This window comes from Panthera tigris, chromosome F3, assembly GCF_018350195.1.
Source record: "Panthera tigris isolate Pti1 chromosome F3, P.tigris_Pti1_mat1.1, whole genome shotgun sequence".
Taxonomy (NCBI): domain Eukaryota; kingdom Metazoa; phylum Chordata; class Mammalia; order Carnivora; family Felidae; genus Panthera; species Panthera tigris.
This window is the reverse complement of record NC_056678.1, coordinates 4,107,174-4,128,597: the sequence shown is the minus strand read 5'-3', so window position 1 is coordinate 4,128,597 and position 21,424 is coordinate 4,107,174. Positions and strand designations below refer to the sequence as shown.

General features: G+C 40.2%; 1 protein-coding gene across 3 annotated transcripts in view; it reads left to right on the top strand.

Moving 5' to 3' along the window:
- The first annotated feature begins 132 nt into the window (after positions 1–132).
- The window catches only part of CNST (consortin, connexin sorting protein), a 113,427-nt gene continuing 92,135 nt past the window's right edge, over positions 133–21,424 (top strand). Inside the window, exon 1 of one of the 3 annotated variants that reach the window (XM_042975356.1) lies at positions 133–251. The gene's annotated coding sequence lies outside the window, so the exon portion shown is untranslated. Of the gene's footprint in view, positions 252–20,083; positions 20,200–21,424 lie in introns of those variants that run through there. The other 2 variants (XM_042975358.1, XM_042975357.1) reach the window with 2 other exon arrangements.

Here is a 21,424-nt window from a genome sequence, read left to right as displayed (position 1 = left end):
TGGTTGTCCCTGCGCTTCCTCTCTAGCCGCTCGCGCTCTATGCTCCGCGGTCGCGGGCTGCCCGCCGCCCGCCGGCCCGCCGGGAAGGGTGCGCAGAGAGAGGCGGGGCGGGAAAGCAGAAGGTGTCTCCACCGGAGCGGCGGGAGACCCGAGCAGGCTCTGTGACAGCGCTTCGGCCGCCATGTCAGCGAGCGGGGCTGGAGACAGACCCGGCGCGCAGCCGTAGCCCTCCGGTCGCCTCCGACTCCCAGGTGAGGAGAGGGAGAGGGAGAGCGGTGCGGGGCAGCGGCCGGCTCGCGGCCGGGGTGGAAAGCCCCCGGGACCCCGCGCGCCTCCCCCGCGCTGTGCGCCGCGCGCCGCCTCTGCGCTCCCGGGGAGGTGTAGCCCCGCGCCCCCTGCGCCCGCCGGCGCGCCTCCCGTCCCCCCGGCCCGGGTGTCCGCGCCTCCTCCCCGCGGCAGCAGCCCACGGCCCCGGCTCTGGCTCTGCGCCCTCGGGGGTGGCCCCGCTTTGCCTTCGTACCTGCGCCCCCGCCTCCACCGAGCGCCGCCGAGTGTCTCCCTGCCGTACCTCCTTCTGGGCCGGTATTTACCTTAATGTTCGTCTGTAACTCGCGTGTTGATAAGATTTAAAGTTCAGGTTATAAAAAAATTACAGTTTGAAAGCTTTAAATCCCCTTCTAGGCTTAGGAAGGTTGCGACCTTAGGATGCTTATTTTGATCCCTCCGTAAACTTATTCAGATACGTGCCGCGGAATGCAATTCTGAAGACCAATTCCAAGGACTCTAAAAATAGGATGCTCTAATGGAAATTTTGGCAGTCTTTTTACCTCTTGGGCAGTGTTAGAAGACTCGATTCTTTGAGAGTGATTTCAGTGTTTAAGGATTATGCTCAGAAAGAGATTGACCCGTCACTCTTTACACCAGGACAGGAAACCGCATCCAATCAACACCCTGTGAAAATATGTACAATCCTTTCTGCTTACTGTGCTCGCGGCGTAATTGAGCTTGTTATTTAAATGCACAAGAAAAAGGTTTCTGAGGAATGTATCACCTGGCGAATTGAAGTCTGAGGATTATACCCAGCTGATGAATCTCAAAATGGATAAAGAAATTGACAAGCAAATATGCCCCCCCCCTCCTTTTTTTGGATGATAAATTTGCTAGGACACTATAGAAAGTATCTGATCAGCTGTTGTGGAAGCCGTGGGGACTCGTTGATCTAAATTTCCTCAAATTCATTTTTTGTATTGACAGTTTTCTAGAAGTGATTCTTGCATGCTCTGAACACGGAAGGAAGCTTTCCCCACGATTCTTTAATGAGCTGTCACCTCCTCTATCCTTTTAAAGATATTTTCATAGATTCCGAAATACACTGGATTTTTTTCCCTTAAAAGTCCCGGAGGCCTGAATATTTTTAAATCAAATAAAGAAGAAAGATGTCATGATAGAGGAAGAAATGGTTCACTTCTAGAAATTGATTTTGAATTTTTCATGTTTAAAATACACTTAAAAAAATTGTGGTACAGGGGCGCCTGGGTGGCTCAGTCGGTTGAGCGCCGACTTCGGCTCAGGTCACGATCTCGCGGTCCGTGGGTTCGAGCCCCGCATCGGGCCCCTGTGCTGACAGCTCGGAGCCCGGAGCCTGTTTCAGATTCTGTGTCTCCCTCTCTCTGACCCTCCCGCATTCATGCTCTGTCTCTCTCTGTCTCAAAAATGAATAAAAACGTTAAAAAAATAAAAAAAAAATTGTGGTACAAAATATTTATTTTAAAATATGTTTTCTTATTTCATAAGATTTGTGGAACAAAGGTAGCCTGCTCAGCCCTAGAGAAGCTGATGTTTCTTATTTTGCTTTTCAGTCGTTTTGGGTTTTGGGGTTTTTTTGTTTGTTTGTTTGTTTGTTTGTTTTGGACAGGAGCATGAGGTTATGATAATTATTTCCCTTTTTATAATGCTAATGGTTGTTTGTGCTTGAAGGTGCTTCAATAATAAAGACACAATCTTACACATTTTATTTTTCTGAGGCCCTAGGTACTGGAAAGGAAATTTTAATTTGGAAAATGGAAAGGAAATGTTAATTTCCCTTTAAAGGTGTGCCTTACAATCAGCATTCAGATCTACTTTATTAGAAAAACATGATTTGCTTATTTCCCATCATAGTTTCTTCAGAGGTGTGGTTTTTGCGTCCTGTGCTATTTTTTCCCCTTTGAAGTAATCTTTCCTTAAAATGGTGTCAGGGCAAAGTGATTCTATTTTTATACTCTTAAGTTATTTTTGATAATATCAACTGATCGAGCAAATAACTGCTTTTTCTTTGGGCTTTTAACTGGCAGTTGTAATTGGGAAATGTCCAGTGATAGATACTCCTATTTGCTATCAGCACTAAGTCTGTAGGTCTGTAAGCAGTGCTGGAAGGGACGGCAGGTCTGTGACAATCCAGCTATAATGCAAGCCACATAAGCAATGTAAAGTTTTCTAGTCTCATTCACAAGGTAAAGAAACAAGTGAAATTAACTTTAATATATGTTACTTAAACCATACAGTTTCAAATGGAATGTTTGGAAAATTGAGAATGAGATATTTTACATTCTTTCGCTGGTGTTGATACTTAGAGTACATGTGAGTTCAGACTACCCACATTTCAAGCGCTCAGTAGCCACATGTAGCTGGCAAATGGCTAGGATCTTATTGGGCAGCTCCTAGCAACAGTATTGCTACATGATTTTTAGGATGTCTTCCTATCCTGAGAGTCTGGGGTAAATCCAATAGGGTAAGTTTAAAAATCCTTTTCTTAAAGTGCTGTGATAGTCAAACTAAGAAGCTTCTTTTCTTTTCTTTTCTTTTCTTTTCTTTTCTTTTCTTTTCTTTTCTTTTCTTTTCTTTTCTTTTCTTCTTTTCCCCAAACTGAGAAGTTTCTGTGCAGGAAGAAAGTTCCAAGAAGTCTCTTCCTCTTGGAGATGACTGTCTCCAAGTCATCTTAACCCTGAGTAGGATAAACAGGTGGACAAGTGCATGTTTGGTGGAGGTTGTAAGATGACTAGGGTGCTCAGTCATTTCCTGGGGTGTCATTGTTACAGTTATTTACATCTGCATGTCAACAATGTGTCAAGATGCTTTGTGACTCTCTGTTTCCTTTACCTGTGTTTCTAAGTAGGGAGAGCTTGAATGGGTATAAATGTGCTTCTCCGTATGATGGCATTTCTTGTCAAAGGAAAGAGAAAATCTTTTCAGCAAACTTCAGAAAGAAAGGGTATATTTTTTGGTTCAAAAATGCTAGGAGCCTGGTTACAAGCAAACAAGTAACTCATGTATGGTGGTTTAGATAAAGTTAGAAGGAAATACGGCACTTTTGATACAAAACTACGACATGCTGACTATGTACGAGCTTTAAGTTGTTTTTGCAACAGGGATGGTGATTTGCATGGAACGATCTCTTGTTCAGAGCTATTAAAACCGAAGGGATAACCCTGTTGGAAAACTAACCTTATGGCTAACTGACCTCAGTGGGATCAATAGGACCTATCATTGTTCTTCTCTTATATATTCTATTAAACTTCCCCAAATACTACTTTGCACTGTTTACATCTACATTTAATATTAAAATTCATTGTCAAAATTCATCTGGAGCCCTAATTAATATTTGGTGTAATCTAATATAAGAAATATGCCTCCTCCCCAACCCTTATGGTATAAAGAAATCTTAAATTACCCGTTCAGTAAGCAAAATCCCTCTAAAATCTAGTCATTATAGAGCTGTCACAGTGTTGGCATTGTGTGGAGTATTAAAAGATCAGAGACAGACCTGGGGAATACGTAATGATTGGATGTTGCTTGTTTCCTGAGACATACATAGATGCACATTATAGCAGGAAAATACAGTGTTTTCATTTGTATCTAAATCTAGATGACTGTCTATTGGCACCATTTTCTTTGGATAAGAAAGAATATAGTTCCTACAAATTAGTCTTAGGTTTTTTTAATTTGAGGAAGAATAATTGAGTTTGGCAATTTTCATTTTTTAAAAAAGCTCTTAAATGATTTAAGTGGCCTCTCCAAGGATTATATTTTTATTCAGAAATTCTACACTCAGTGTATCTGTGTCTTGATACTGTTGTGAGCATTCTCTCCAGTTTAGGGCCCTGAAGATTCACACAAATACAGGCTTTTCTTTATCTAGGAATCATTCCCTTGGGGGAAATTATATTCCTTTTTACCGAGGGAATACTTTTGTTTTTCATGCATTTCAAATGATTTATTTATAGTATTCTTTGAAGAAATACATCAATAGTCAACTGCATCTCAATAAAATAAAAATAAAAGCCCTGTCCGAGCAATCTAAAAGACAAAAAAATGTAACACTTCTGAATCTTATGATAGCTTGAGATTTCCTACATTGTTTTAGTCACAGTTGGGAGATTGTGCCAACATGTCTGGAGATGGAAACTTTTTGCCATCACATCACTCCTCCCTGCCATCTCTTACTACTTCCTGTTTTCCATCATTAGCCATGTGGAAAGGAAAGATAGTACGTGTCTGTCAAAATACTGACACATTAAGTTTATTTTTCCTTTTGACCGTAGGAGGAATTGCTGGAGCAGTATGTGACAAATATTGTCACCTTTATTGACATTGGCCTTTTGACATTTGAAATGACGGTACCTACGAGATTTCAGGAATTAGCAATATCTTGTAACTGTCCTGTCTGTTAATGCTCCTAATTACTTAGCCTGTTTTTCCTGTAAGACCACTACCTAAGTAATTGCTGTTTTTTTCTGTGTTCGCTGCATCTAGAAAACTCAGTGAATGAAGTGGCTGTGGGTTTCTAATTTGAATGAAGGCAAACTAACATTTTAAAGATCTTTTATATTACAGATTTTGAAATAAATAATTTCCTTAAAATATGTAAACTTTATGATAAAGTTAAGAATCGGGGCGCCTGGGTGGCTCAGTTGGTTAAGCGGCCGACTTCAGCTCAGGTCACCATCTCGTGGTCCATGAGTTCGAGCCCCGCGTCAGGCTCTGGGCTGATGGCTCAGAGCCTGGAGCCTGCTTCCGATTCTGTGCCTCCCTCTCTCTCTGCCCCTCCCCCGTTCACGTTCTGTCTCTCTCTGTCTCAAAAATAAATAAAAAAAAAAAAAACGTTAAAAAAAAAAAAAAAAGAATGATGTTGTTCCTGGGTCACCAGGATGTTGTTCTGGCTCAGTCGGTCAAGCGTCCGACTTCGGCTCAGGTCATGATCTCACGGTCCGTGGGTTCGAGCCCCACGTCGTGCCAGCTCGGAGCCTGGAGCCTGCTTCAGATTCTGTCTCCCTCTCTCTCTGCCCCTCCCCTTCTCACGATCGTCTCTCTCTGTCTCTCAAAAAAATAGCATTAAAAAAAAAAAAGAAAAAAGAATGATGTTGTTCCTGGGTATTTGAGAGCATACCACTGACTTTATTTTGTGCATGCATTGCTTTTTCCGCTGTTTTTCCCTTCTGCACATATTACCACTGTGCAGCTAAATCGTAAGAGTTTACAGATGAACTGAAAAAAATTGCTTATGGTTTTTTTAATGAGAACTTATTTTTGTGACTATGTATTTTATTTACTGAAGCCCCCTAGTGGAGTTGTTTCTTCTGTACCTTATGAAACACCAAAGTTTACTTCAGTTTGTTTTTCCCCTGCTGGTGGAGCATGAAAACAGTTTACTTAGGTCTTCAAAGGACTCTTACCCACTAATCTGTGATTTCCTCCCTCAAATTCAGCTCAGATGAAAAGGGAAATGGAAGTTTGTAGAAACTATTCTGATCAGAAAGGAAAAGGCTGTCTGCCCATCTGTGACTTCTTCATCCAGATTCAGTCAGCAGGCTTTATGTTCTTCAACAGCTTATAATCACTTTCTTCCTTTTGCTCCAGTAGTTAAAAAATTGTTGTGGAGTTCTTTGCCGTAAAGCATCGTGGAAGCGATGTAAAGAGCCAGAATTAGAAACAAGGTTCTGTGACTTGCTTATGTGAATCGTATATGTTTTGTGACTGAGAAGAGAAAAAATGGTTTGTCTTCTTCGTCTCACATCTGAACTCAAGCTTAAAAATTGATCGCCTATGTCTTTATCAAGCAAAGCTCATATTTTCACTAGCCAAAGGACGATCTATTTCTTATTCACCCGAAATAAAAGAGTATGTAATCAGGAGGTAGTTTTTACTTATATCAAGTGACCTCTTATTTAATTATAATTTTGTAGATTTTGATGCCTACAGGCTTTTTGTCCTTTTTTAGCTGTATACCTGGGGATTCCCTAGTGAACTCCAACAGACTTTGACCTTTGTCAAAATGGCTTGCCTTCGCTGACAAGTTCCAAGAGTATACATACCTACATGTGCAAAAAGCTTATAAGCAAAAATTCTGCTCCAGAAACACTTATCAAGACTGAGGAAACACTTATCAATATTGAGGAAACAAATATTCTAAGAATGTCTGTCTTACAACTAAAGCCTCCGTGTACTTGTCCAGTACTTTGTATAAAACCGTGTACTTTGTGCAGCCTTTGCTGGAGAGTTTCCACTCTGTTCTAGCTCTTCAGAGTATGTGAGGTGGTATCCAGAATGCCACTACAGCATATCCTGCCTTACCTCACCTTTTGGTTTCTTTCTATTCTTCTATCTTCTATGGAAAGTTCAAAAGTCGGAGCAGGTCATAGTCTGTTATAAACTTGAAGTGGGGGAGGAATACAAATGTTACTCCTTCCCTCTGGCCTCTCCTTCCTTCCCTATTACAAAAGTAGTAATGCTCCAAAGAGAAGAAAAGGTAGATAAATTTTAAGTTGAGGAAAATGCAGTTATTCAAAGATTCGTATTTTTTCTATAATTAAAGTTGAACAGAAGCTTTACTTTAGAGTCAAAATCCATCGATATCTCTCATCCTGCTGAAGATGTCTGATGGATTTGTCAGGAAGAAATTCTGAGTGCAAGTATACTTTGAGTGCACAGACCTAGGCTATACTAGAGTATATGTAATAGTACTGTCTCTTTTTATCATGTATGTTTTCATTAGGGAATACTTGCCACTGACATAAAACATCTCTGGGGAAAATCGTATGCTGCCAACAATCTTTTTTTTTTTTTTATGTTTATTTATTTGAGAGAGTGAGAGCGAGCAGGGGAGGGGCAGAGAGAGAGGGAGAGAGAATCCCGAGCAAGCTCCATGCTATCAGTGCAGAGCCCAATGTAGGGCTTGAACTCACAAACCATGAGATCAGAGCCAAAATCAAGAGTCAGTTGCTTAACTGACTGAGCCACTCAGGCACCCCTCTGCCAACAATCTTCTAACGCAACATAAGGGATCCTTCTCTGGGACAAATTTTTTTCTCTATTGGTTTATCCTTTTATTAGAATTTGTTACCTAGAGTAAACTGCCTTGCTCTGGCATTTTTTCTTTTCCCAAAACCCCATCAAAATACATTCTCTTGAATAACTTAAATCATAGTCACTTTTACACCCGTCTCTCTTCCTGCCTTTCAGTTAACTTTCAGTATGCTCTAGATATAAATCAATATGTCACTGTTAGGTCAGACGGAATTACAGGAGTCTGCAGTCCTTGATGTGCTCGGACTGGGTAATGGAGGTGGGAGTGATTGACAGTAAAAAGGACCGGAAGTTAGGGCCACATAATGGGACGTTGGTAGTGGCATGTTGGAGATGCTGGGACTCATCTGAAGCGAAGAGATTGTTTGGGTGCCAGTAACAACATACGACTGGGATGATACTAGCTACACTGACCGGACGGTGAGATGTCGCTGTGGAACTTTGAGACTTGGTGAGATAGTCATTCCACAAGTGTATCAAGCCACTGCTTTTGTTGTAAAACACAAAGTAATTGTTTTCAAATGAATGATCTTCCTCTTAGGTATGCAGGATGCATTGAAAGGGCCATGTGAAACAATGAGAGCCTTAATTAAAAGTAAATATACCAGCCTCAACTCATACTGAAATTTCCTAATAACTTTGGAAATGATAGAATTAATGAGTTTTTACTTCTTGTTCAAAAGAAAAATAGAAACTAAGCTAGAGAATATTCCTCCATAGAGATCTATACTTTGTGCCCTTGAAAACTGGCTTTGTAGAAACTCCTGTTTCTCAAGGTTACTGGCAAATTTATATATTTAAGGCATATATATATATATTTATATATAAGGCAACTCTTTGATGGTTCTCAAATAGAGCAAATGAAGCAATGACTTACTTCTGAGATGATGGATAAACACACATTCCAAAATTTACACAAGATAGTACATGTCAAAGTGTTCAACCTCCACAGTGTTTAACCTACAGAAAGCACTTAGTAAATGGTGTGTTTTAAATCTGCTAAACTTGTGTGATACTCTTGTATTTACTTATATTATTTTCTTTTGAAAAAAATGAACAATATTAATATTTAGATTACTACTAGCATTCCTGGTGATTTTTTTTTTAAATGTGTGTTCTTTATTCAACTTTAAAAAATTTTTATTTAGTATAAAAATATATCTTTAAATATGCAAAATACAGAAGAGTGCCAAAGAGAAAAAAAAAAAAAAATCACTCGTACTGTCATTGACCAAGGAAATGAAGTGTTGGGACACCTGGGTGGCCCAGTCGGTGGAGTGTCCGACTTCGGCTCAGGTCATGATCTCACAGTTCGTGGGTTCAAGCCCCACGTCAGGCTCTGTGCTGACAGCTCAGAGCCTGGAGCCTGCTTCAGATTCTGTGTCTTCACCCTCTCTCTGCCCCACTCCCCACTTGCACTCTGTCTCTCTCTAAAAATAAATAAACATTAAAAAAATTATAAAAAAAACTATTCTTGCTACACGTAAAATTGTTTTCTGTAAGTTGTGCCAATTTACATTCAATTTGAACATGTGCCAGTGTGTATTTCATTGAACCCTTACCAGTATTACATACCTTGTTTTTAAAAAGCCTTGTTAATTTTAGAGGTAAATAAGTTGTCCATTGTAGCCAGGGAAAGGTTTTATAAAAGGCTAGTGGGAAATAAAGTTAGAAGGGTTGCCGAGAGACTGGGAGAAAGGCTTTGGAGTTGGGATTTGAGCTGGAACAGGGCTGTGTGAGCAGACAAGACACCTGGAGTCAGCCTCCAGCCACTTCTCACGCCTTTCCCATCCCGCCAAGCTTTCGTCGTTTCCTCTGCAAACTCTGTAGTCTGTGTCTGCATCGAAGTGCCTGTCCCATCCCACCTGTCCTTCGTGTCCGTCTGTCTAATATTTTGGCTCACCCTTCGTCTTCTCCGTATCTTTTCCTACCCGGCTGCCTGTCCAGCTAAAACAGCAGAGCAGAGCAGAGTGTGTTCTCTGCAGATGGGCTCACTTGAGGAAGAAGGTGGCAAGCTTAGTTATAACCAAATTTACCAGATAAATCAGCCTGCCTGCCCACAGGTGGATAAAGGAGTACACCAGGAATGGGGGCAGTTTCTTTATTAACACCACTCTCGGTTTTTGTATCAACCCTGTCACATTCTTAGTAATTAAACCAGCGTATGTTCAAGACTTTTTAAAGTTTTTTCTGAGTATAAAAGTAACACAACAATGGCTCGCCTGGGTGGCCCTGTCAGTTGAGCATCCGACTCTTGATTTCGGCTCAGGTCATGATCTCATGGTTCGTGGATCATGGTTCATCCATGGCTCATAGATCATGAGATCAAGCCACCTGTCGGGCTCTGCACTGACAACACAGAGCCTGCGTGGGATTCTCTGTCTCTCCCTGTCTCTCTGCCCCTTCCCTTGTTCACTCTCTCACTCACCCTCTCTCAAAATAAATAAACATAAAAAAAAAAGTAATGCAACTTATAAATCCATGAAAAGACAAATAATCAATTTAAAAGTGGGCAAAATACCTCAACAGACATCTCTCCAGAAAAGATACACAGGTGGCCAAAAAACACATGAAAAGATGCTTAACATCATTAGCTATCAGGGAAATGCAAATCAAAACCAAATGAGATGTCACTTTGTACCTCGAAATAAAGAGATTGGAACCCTTATACATTGCTGGTGGGAATGTAAAATGGTATGACAAGTGAGGAAAATGTGGTTTCTCAAAAACGTAAACATCAAATTAGCATATGACCCAGCAATTCCACTTCTCAGTGTATACTGAGAAGAACTGAAAGCAGGTGTTCAAAAAAGAAAACAACAACAACAACAAGAAAAACCCAACCAAACTTGTATATGAATGATTATAGCAGCATTACTTATAATAGCCAAAAAGTAGAAACAACTCCAATGTCCATCAGCTGATGAATGGATGAAATGTAGAATGTTGAAACAATGGAATTTTTTTTTGGCCGTGGAAGAAATGAAGTATTGGTAGTATGTTACCACGTGGATGTACCTTGAAAACATCACACTAAACAGAAGAAGCCAGTCATAAAAGACCCCATACTGTATGATAACATTTATGTGAAATATTTAGAATAGGCAAATCCATAGAGACACAAAGTAGATGGAAGGTTGCCTGAAGTTGGGGCAGAGGGACTTGAGAGACTGGAAAGTGACTTCTAATAGATACATGGGTATGAGAGTGGGGAGGTTCTGAGCTGATGCCGTACTCCAAAATGCGTTGTGACATAGTTGCACAACTTTGTGAATACATTGAAAACCGTTGAGTTGTGCATTCTAAATGTGTAAAATGCATGGTCTGTGAATTATTTCCCAATAAAGCTATGATTTTTAAAAACTCAATTGGAAAAAAAATGCAGATTTATCACAGAAGATGTATAAAATACAGAGAAGTGCAAAAAGGAAAAAAAGTAATAGAATATTCATTTTGATAAGCTGTAAGAAAATAGTACAAAGTAATTCACGGTCATCACAATTGATAGTATATCAAATGATGATCAGAAATCTAATTTTTACAGAGCAGCATGATAGAAAATTAATGCTATTTTAATTTTATTGGTGTTTTAAGCACTTTTATTTTTAGATTTGTTTTGGTTTAATAGTTGTACTGGAGTTAAAAGCACATAAAATTCTGTTTTTACATCTTTACGTGGGATTCTAAGTAAAAACCATATGTCAGTGCTTAAGGACTATCATAATTTTTTTTTTTAAAGCCATTCAAGAAAACCAGTGGTATGAATAGTTAGAATTTAAAGAGCCCATGATGGTTTTATTGCTGAGGAAATTAAAACTCAGAGAGGTGTCTTGCAAATCTTTTCACACAAGTTGTTAACAGGGCTCACATTAGAATGTAGATTTCACTATTAGCAGCCCAGCGTTTTTTTCTGCTTTATCACTTCTTTCTTCTGACTCAGTAGTTTCTACTGGCTTGTCCCTTACTGTTTCTTGTGCATGTGCTTTCTCTCCTCAAATAGAGTAGTCTCGGACACAGGTTATACCTCTTAATTCTTTGATTAAAGACAGTTCAGCTTAGTAAATATGAAGATCTAACTAATGGGCTTTATGAAATGATTCATGGGACACTTGGCTGGCTCATTCAGTGGAACATGCGATTCCTGATCTCAGGATGGTGAGTTCGAGCCCCACGTTGGATGTAGAGATGACTTAATAAAATTTTAAAGAAAACCAAAAAAATAAAGAAACCGATTCATGAATCTGGCAGCATCCCACCTAGCAAGTAGGGGGAGCTCCAAAGGGCAACCAAGGGGAAAGATTTTAAAAGGCAGGAGAAGGAAGTCATGAACAGAAAAAAAGGATTATTTCAGATGAGGTCACCTTTTTTCTGGGACAGAAGGGTCTTGTTAGTGGATTACCTCATCTTCCTCTGGGGGATGGAGAGGGTCCATGGGACAGATTGCCCACTTAAGACTGCATTTCTGGGGAAGGTTGGAACGGCAGTCAGGTTAGGTTATTAAGCCCCAGTGTGGGGACTTGGCCCAAGTGACACCATTTTGGGCCTGTGGTTTTCTTTTCAAAGAATTGTTGTTTTTTCCCCCCACCATGTTATTCCCTCCCTTCTACTTTTATCTCCTCATGCTAATTCTCTTTGTAGACCCTCTAACAATTCTCTGGGCTCAGGTGATTCTGAAACTCAGTAGTCTGGGTGATACCCTGTACTCCATCCACTATTGTATACCTATTACTCAAATCCTCAAACTCTATCTCCATTTTGACTTAGACCTCTGAGCTCACTCTATTATTTTATACTCTTTCACCTTTGAACTTTTAGGACAATCCAGGGGTGCCTGGATGGCCCAGTCAGTTGGGCATCTGACTTTGGCTCAGGTCATGATCTTGCGGTTCATGGGTTCAAGCCCTGTGTCGGGCTCTGTGCTGACAGCTCAGAGCCTGGAGCCTCCTTCGGATTCTGTGTCTCCCTCTCTTTCTGCCCCTCTTCTGCTCATGCTCTGTGTCTCTCAAAAATAAATAAACCTTTTTTTTTTTTAAATTAAAATAAATAAATAAATAAAAACTTTAAGGACAGTCCTGTTGATAAAATCATGTCTTAATTTCAGTATGGGCGACCATAATTCTTCATTTTCATTTTGCCTTTTAAATGGGCATGGAATGACCTTTTATGGTTTTCTCTAGTGGAGAAATCCAGTCAAGAATGTGAGAAGGTGAACCTTTCTAGTAAAATTGTAGTTGAAGAGAAAGAACAGAAAGCTGGTTTAAAATAAATTTGATGTTGGTCTCATTCCATCTGTCTCATTTCTATCTTTAAAACAGTTCTTCTGTATTTTCTTTGAATATTTAACCTTTATTCTTTCATTTGTGTAGCATGAGCAGCAAGGATTTATAATTACAAAGTCAGAACTTCCCAGGTCAGAAAATAGAGTAGTCCCATTTAATTTTTTTGCCTTTTTTAAAATTTTTTTAATTTTTATTTTATTTTTTTTTCTTTACCAATTCATGCTTCTTTTTTTGGAATTTGCTGACTTGTTCTTATCATATTTAGTCTTTCAGAGACAAAAATACTCTTGGAGTTTCTCCTCTATTTCTATTTCCTACCAGATAATATTTGTGGGTTTTTATTGTGCAGTAAATTTTAAATATCGTCTTATATGATGTAACCACTTTTTCTAAACTGATTTCCTTCGGTAAGAGGTGGTGAAAGAGAAACTCGTTCAGGGTTTTAATTCAGTTAAGCCAGCATTTGTCCACACCTGCCACATGCCTCAGGAGTGCAGTGGTAAGGGTCACACAAAAAGTGGCACTTTCTCTTGCTTCAGACACTTGAATTCCACTTGGAATAATCTCCATGCATGAAATAACTCGTGAAAAATCCTGAAGCAACAAATACGCAAACACAGGACAGTATCCACCGGATACTTTAAAAACTACGGTATTTATTGCATTTTAAAAAGGAAGTTTTTGAAAATGCCATAACATAGAATCTGTATTACCTATCATCTCAAACCACAACTGGGCTTTTCTAAGGCCAGGTAATAAAATAAAGACTCTCACAGTTTCCTCCCCCTCCTCCTAACTTGTCCAGCTGCTTCCCCCTCAGGGCCTTCCTCCGACTGTACCTTCTCTGTGGCCATCAGAGACAACACAGAGCCCCTCAGCCCAGGTTCGAGCCCCAATTCCGATAGCTGTTTGGCCTGGGATGAGTTGCTTAACCTGTCAGTGCCTGGGTTTGCTTCCCATAAATTGGAGGTGCTGATAATAACCGCCCAATAGAATTGTTGTAGAATATGAGGAAGTATATGCATGGCCCAGAGTGAACGCTGTATAAGCATTTGCTTTTATTCTCAGACTCCATCATGATGGTTATTCCCAACAACAGACAAACATCCTATGACGTCATGTGTTTGAACCTAAAGATTTTTTGGAATTTTGTATTGTTTTTATTCTGCTCTGTAACATCTCTTTTAACATAAAAATAGTGTCTGCCCTCCCACCCTCAATTTTTGGAGTGAATTGGTGTTACCAGAAAAGGCACAATAATCATCCTTTGACTTTGCAGATCCTTTTTGTTTATTTATTTATTTTGAGAGAGAGAGTGCAAGCAGGGGAGGGGGAGAGGGAGAGAGGGTGAGAGTCCCAAGCAGGCTCCGGGCTGTCAGGGCAGAGCCCAGACAATAGGGCTCAGTCTTGCAAACCATGTTGTCATGACCTGAGCTGAAATCAAGAGTCAGATGCTCAACCGACTGAACCACCCAGGCGCCCCAACTTTGCAGATCCTTGATCAGCTTTTACTGTTTCCTCTTTAATTTTTCTTCTTCTTCCTTTTTTTTTTTTTTTTTTAAGAGAGAGAGAGAGAGAAGCAGGGCTCACCCGAAGCAGGTCTTGTGCTCATTCAACACAGGGCTCAAACTCACGAACCTTGAGATCATGACCTGAGCTGAAGTCAGATGCTTAACCAACTGAGCCACCCAGGCACCCCTTTCCTCTTTACTTTTTCTATTAAATATTCGTTAATCATGCCTTGCTGCCTACCATGTTCTGTACCTGTGCTCTCCACCAGCTTACAAGTTCTTCTCAAGGAGGGATTCCATCCTGTTGGTGGTGTTGACAAATACAATTATTGAACACAGTGTGTTCAGTCTTGGTATCACTAAAAAATTCATTTTCACAGTCAACAAGACTGGCATTTTAATGTAATAATTTAAATATAAAGCACGACTATAAGTACCACTCAACATTGTCTCTACTCTTAGTAATCTGCCAAATACTTGATTATTCTCAGGATTTCCCATAATAGACGTCCACACTGGAGGAGAATATTCATTCAACAGACAGTCCTTGAGTGACTGTTCTGTATTTAGCACTAGCCTAGGCACTAGGAAGAAGTTCCAGGAAGTGGCAGTGTATGGTAATTAACAGTGCACACTCCAAATTCACAGAGATCTGGGTTCATATCTCAGCTACTTACTTGCTACATAAGCTTGAGCAAATTATGTCTCTGTTTCCTCATCTGTAAGGTGAGAAAATAGTTTCTATGAGAATGGAATGAAATAAGATGTGAAGTGTTTGCACAGTACCTGGCATTCATTAAATGTTCCATAAATATTGTGTATGATCAAAAGCACTTTTAGGAGAACAGGGTGGGGGCAGTTACCCAGTGGGCTTGAATTTTAACTGCCACATGGGGATGGAAAAGGAGGCCGTTAAGACTGAGCCAAGGAACCCAAATAGGGCATTGGAGCTGAGAGCTTCATATACAGCCAGGACCCTTGAAGATCTCTGTTCTCAAAAGAGATGGTGGGGCGCCTGGGTGGCTCAGCAGGTTAAGCGTCCAGCTTCGGCTCAGGTCATGATCTTGCAGTCCTTGAGTTTGAGCCCCGCGTCAGGCTCTATGCTGATGGCTCAGAGCCTGGAGCCTGCTTCAGATTCTGTGTCTCCTCTGTCTGCCCCTCCCCTGCTTGGGTGTGCAAGCTCGCTCGCTCGCTCGCTCTCTCTCTCTCAAGAATAAATAACCATTAAAAAAAAAATGGAAAAGTGATGGATTGGAAGGTGGGGGTAGTAATCTGCCTAGTAGCAAAGAGATATGTTTTTCTGTTTCCGCTTTGACATTATGTGGAAGAGAGAGGCTTCCCTGAGACATTGTAACCATAGGTCTATTAACCCTGAGGTTTGGGGTTCATAAGAATGTTTTCTTCAGCTGAGAATTAATATAAAAACTGGCCCTGGCTGGTAACACAACCCGGGATACCTGGAGAAAGCAACCTGGAAAGAGTGATCCTTAATCAGCCTTTACAAAACTCCCACCAATGAAGCCCCTCACTGCAGAGGAACTCATTGTGGAAAATTACAAAATCACCATGCATTAAGAGTCGACAGAAACAGCAAACAACAATTCAGACTCCTAAGAATCTAAAAGAATGAGCATTTTTTGACTTTAAAAGAATGGGGGATAAAAAATATGGAAAATGGCTGTATTAAAAGTTAATGACATTATTTTTAATGTTTATTTTTGAGAAAGAGAGCATGAGTGGTGGAGAGAGAGAGAATCCCAAGCAGGCTCCACTCTGTCAGCACAGAGCCTGATGCAGGGCTCGATCTCAGGAACCATGAGATCATGACCTGAGCCAAAATCAAGAGTCAGATGCTTATCTGACTGAGCCACCCAGGCACTCCAAAGACATTTTAAGTAGTACTGTATATATGACTTCTAGAAATAAAAGATAGTCACAGAAGTAAGCTGATGGGACAAATTAAGCAGCAAATCATGCACAGTTAAAGACAGAAGTACTTAGCTGAATACTGTGCATTTTGATTATGAATTCAAGCCCCCAATTACAGTACAAAAATACAAAGAAACTATAAAAGACAGGCTAAGTAATGTGGATCACAGAGTAAGAAAATCTAATGTACATCTAGCAGGAGTTACAGAGGGAGAGAGTAACGTCAGTGGGGAAGAGACAGCCTAAGGATATACCAACATTGATGAAACACAGACACTGGGAATCGGAAATCATGCAGAGTCCTAAGCAGAGTAAATAAAGGTAAATTTCCACTTGGAATACATGGCGAGAAATGTCTCTTACCAGGCAGTTGACTTTTTAATTGGAGCACAGAATTTTATGACTGTCTCAGCACACAGGGACTATTTACCAGAGCAGTCTTAATTTATCTTTATGGACGGGGCACCTGGGTGCCTTGGTTGGCTGAGCCTCTGACTCTTGATTTGGGGCTCAGGTCATGATCCTAGGATCATGGGGTCAAGCCTCCCATTGGGCTCTGTGCTGAATGTGGCGTCTGCTTGGGATTCTCTCTCTCTCTCTCTCTCTCTCTCTCTCTCTCTCTCCCTCCCTCCCTCCCCCTCTCTCCCCCCTACCTCTCCCTCTTCCCTCCTCCCCTGCTCTCTCTAAAATTAAAAAAAAAAAATTATCTTTACAGATGGCCTTAGAAGTCGTCCATACATCACCTCATTTTATCCTTACAGCGAAGAAATCCAGGCTCCTAAAGGGGAGCTAATTTGAGGACAGTTACCTAGCTGAGATGTACAGGAGCTTTTTCAAGTGGAGGAGGGAAGGATTCCAAAATCAAAAGGTCGCTTCATTTTGCTCTATTCTGCCTCTATTAAGATGTAATATCACCAGTTGCCTGTTTTATTGATGCTTTCCTTACATTAAAAAAAATAACCACTTGGGGGTACCTGGGTGGCTCAGTTGGTTAAGCGTCCAACTTCAGCTCAGGTCATGATCTTGCGGTTTGTGGGTTCGAGCCCCACGTCCGGCTCTGTGCTGACAACTCAGAGCTTGGAGGCTGCTTCAGATTCTGTGTCTCCCTCTCTCTCTCTGCCCCTTCCCTGCTTGCACTCTGTCTCTCTCTCTCTCTCTCTCAAAAATAAATATTAAAAAATAATAAAAGCTGCTTACCTTTTGAGGCCTGAATGTGGATTTCATTCTTGACATGTAAAAAATGAAGCCTTTTGCAGAATTTAAAGTATGTTCATCAGAAAATAAATGAATGCATAAAAATATTGAAGTCTGTTTCTGAGCAAACTAAAACTAATCCCTTAACATTTTATCACAATCAGCAGGACATTATTTTGCCATTTACCAGCATGCCTTCTTTTTTTTTTTTTTTTTTTTTTTACACATACCGTAGTTTAAAGGACAAAAAGTTAGGAACAAGTTGTTCTCTGACTTGCAAAGACTAATTCAAGAGGACCCAAAGCCCAATTTTCAAACATATTTCTCTTTCCAAATGGATTCTATTAACTGTTACGATACTTTGCATGGAATAGACCTTTCAATATTTGATTGACTCCATACCAAAAGGAGCTGGGTTTTTTTCAGTCCCTCTTTTACTGTTCCTAATTGAATTACTATTTTCTAAAAATTGAGTATATTATATATAGGTTTAATTGGTGTCTTTCTGAAGATATCTTCATAGCATTGAAACTATTTTTGGTTCGGGGCACCTGTATGGCTCAATCGGTTGAGCATCCGACTATGGCTCAGGTCATGATCTCACTGTTCATGAATTCAGTTCATGAGTTAGAGCCCTGCATCAGGCTCTCTGCTGTCAGCACGGGGTCCGCTTCGGATCCTCTCTCTCTCTCTCCCTCTCTCTCTCCACCCACCCAAAATAAATAAATAGATAAATGAATAAACATTTAGAAAAAATTTTTAGTTCAAAACGCCCATTCACACCCCAGTGTTTCCCTGAGTAATTTGCCTTCAGGTGCTATTTCTGTCCTGTTTGGCCCCTGTGATTCTATGCTTTCATTCCTCAACCGGTTCCGTCCACAGATAAGGTAACAACCACATTGGCTAGATCTTCATCAGGGACTCCATATTGTATTCCCCATCACGGTTTCTCGGAGAACGGATCCTGGGGCCTTGTAAAGTATGTGGTTTAAATGTTCTCCCTTGTAGCTGTAAACTCGTTCACAGGAAGGCGACATCAAGCTGCAAATCACAGGGTAGAAAGCTCCCCCCGTACCACCCAGTTTTCCTTGTACATCATCTATGTCTGTGCCTTTTTTTCTAATGACACCTCCCCAACCAAATCCCCACACGCTTTTTTAAAACTCAATTTCTTTTGCCAAATTTCTGTCAGACCCTGTGAAGATTTTTTTTATATGGAAATAATTCAAGGAAGATTTTATATAATGAGAGTGGTTGTACTGTGTTAATACTTTTCTGAAGTTTTTACTGGAAATAGAACTTTCTGAGTGGAATATACTTACAAAGGAGTTGTGTGGGAAGATAAAAATTCCTTAAAATTAGATAGAGTTACTTAGCTATAGCTATGTTCAGGGTATGTACTTGAGAAATAATTTATTCTGAAATACTGCTACCAATTAACAACAAATTGAATATTCTTGGAAAACATAGCTTATTCCTATAAACTTTAGGAGAAGATATAGGATGTACTTCAAAATGGATTCTTAATACTGAAGATGATGAATTAGACTTTGTCCTAATTGATGTAAAATAAAATACGTGAAAAATAAAAGAATCCTTTTTTAAAGGTAGCCAGAAAAAAAAAAATTAAAGAGGTTTTGAGGGGTAACTCTTTTTAAAACTATTTATTTTGGGGGTGTGGAGAGAGAGAAAGAGAGAGAATGTGCATGGGAGAGGGGCAGAGAGAACCCAAGCAGGCTCCGTGCTGAGAGTGGGGCTCAAACCCACGAACCATGAGATCATGACCTAAGCTGAAAATCAAGAGTCAGACATTCAACCAACCGAGCCACCCAGGAACCCCTGGAGGGTAACTTTTTAAGATGGTTTCAGGCTTATAGAGAGGTTGCAAAAATAGCATAAAGAATCCCCCTTTCCTTTACACAGATTCCCTGATGATTTCAAGCTTGCCCCTTGGCTTTATCATCGTGTTCTGTTCTCTGTGTGCACGTGTATATGTATGTACATATGTTTGTGTTACACATTTACACACATACACACAGACTTTTTTCTGAACCATCTCACAGTACATTGCAGGCATATCTTTTACTTCTAAATATATCGGAAGGTGAATTTTCTAAGAATCAGGACATTCTCTTATATAACGACAGTGCAGTTATCAAAGTCTGGAAATGTAATGTTGATGTAAGACTGTTACCTGTTTTGTAATCCATATGTAAATTTTGACAGTTTTTTAAAATTTTTCTTAATAAAAAAATATTTTTTAAAACGTTTGTTTTTTGAGAGAGACAGAGCGTGAGCAGGGAAGGAGGCAGAGGGAAAGGGAGACACAGAATCCGAAGCAGGTTCCAGGCTCTGAGCTGTCAGCACAGAGCCCGACATGGGGCTCAAACTCACAGACTGTGAGATCGTGACCTGAGCTGAAGTCGAACGCTCAACTGACTGGGCCACTCAGGTGCCCCCCCCCCCTCAATTTTTTAATGTTTATTTTTGTGACAGAGAGAGGGGCAAAGTTTGAGTGACAGAAGAGCAGAGAGAGAGGGAGACACAGAATCAGAAAGCAGGCTCCGGGCTCCAAGCTGTAAGCACAGATTCTGACACGGGCCTCAAACCCATGAACCATGAGATCATGACCTGAGCCGAAGTCGGACGCTTGACCTTCACCGACTGAGCCACCCAGGCACCCGACAGTTGCCTTGATAATACCCTTCGTGGTTTTTTTCCCCAGCCCAAGATCCAACACATCACACTGCATTCAGTTACTGTGTTTTCTTAGCCTCTTTTAATTTGGAATGTTTCCCTGTCTTTCTTCTTTGTTGATCTTGACAGTTTTGAGGACAGCAGTTATTTTGAAGAATGTCCCCAAATGATTGGATTTAGGCTATGCATCTTTTCAAGAATGACAGAGAAGTGGAATTATGTCCTTTTTCATGAATCACAATCAGGAGGCACGTATCAGTTTGTCCCATTTTTGATGATCTTAACTTTAATCATTTGTTCAAGGTGGAGTTTGTCAGATGAATCTTATACCCAGTTGTTTCGACATCCATTAATGATTCTTGCCTGAATTAGTTATTACTATGATGGTTGCAAAGAAGGTATTTTTTAGTAACCATCATCCTTTGAACATTTATTAGTTGGTATTCTATTGAAGAAAGGATTGTCTCTTCTTACCTATTTATCTGTTTATATTACCTATAAGCCCATGGATTCCTACCTTATCAGTGGATTGTAATCTATTACATTTTGCCCTTGGGAGCCCCTTCAGGCTGTTTCCATCATCCTTTTAACAGTTCCCCATCTTTCTGGATTTCTTCACTTTCTGGCACCACAAAGCATTCCAAGTTCATCTTGTACCTTCCTTTCCTCCCAGTCTTGGGACCAATCATTCTTCAAAAGATTAATGGTTCCTTTTAGTGGAGGACAGTCTTTAGAAATTAAGATCTGGGTGCTAGGTGTGTTCATTGGTACTGGGTCATTACTTCTAGAATTTTTCAGTGCACGAAGCTAGGAAATATATGTTTGTGTCTGCATATATTTATTTCTATATCTATCTTGAAAACCATGAGTTCAAGTGATCCCTTAAACTAAGATCCCAGGATTTATTCTAGTCTCCATTATTATGGAGGGTTTTTTTTTTTTTTTGCTCTATGTTAATTATAAGTGTGGCTTTATTTAAAATTATTGAAGGTCACATACAAAGATAGCTCTTTAATAATTATTGTTAATGAGTTCTTTAATTAATTTTTTAGATTAATTTTTTTAAAGATTTTATTAAGTAATCTCTACACCAAATGTGGGGCTCAAACCTACAACTCTGAGATCAAGAGTCGCATGCTCCACCAACTGAGCCAGCCAGGTGCCCCTGATTTTCTAGAATCTTAATAGTTGAGTGATTTCTTTAAAGTTTTTATTGGAATTCCAGTTAGTAAACACAGTGTTTGTTTCAGGTGTATGATACGGTGATGCAACAATTCCATACATCACCCAGTGTTCATCTCAAGGGTGCTCCTTAATTCCCATGACCTGTTTCACCCATCCCCTCACCCACTTCCCCTCTGGGGACCAGCAGTTTGTTCTCTAAGAGTCGATTCCTTGGTTTGCCCTGCTCTCTTTTTTCCCCCTTTGCTTGTTTGTTTTGTTTCTTAAATTCCACATATGACTGAAATCATA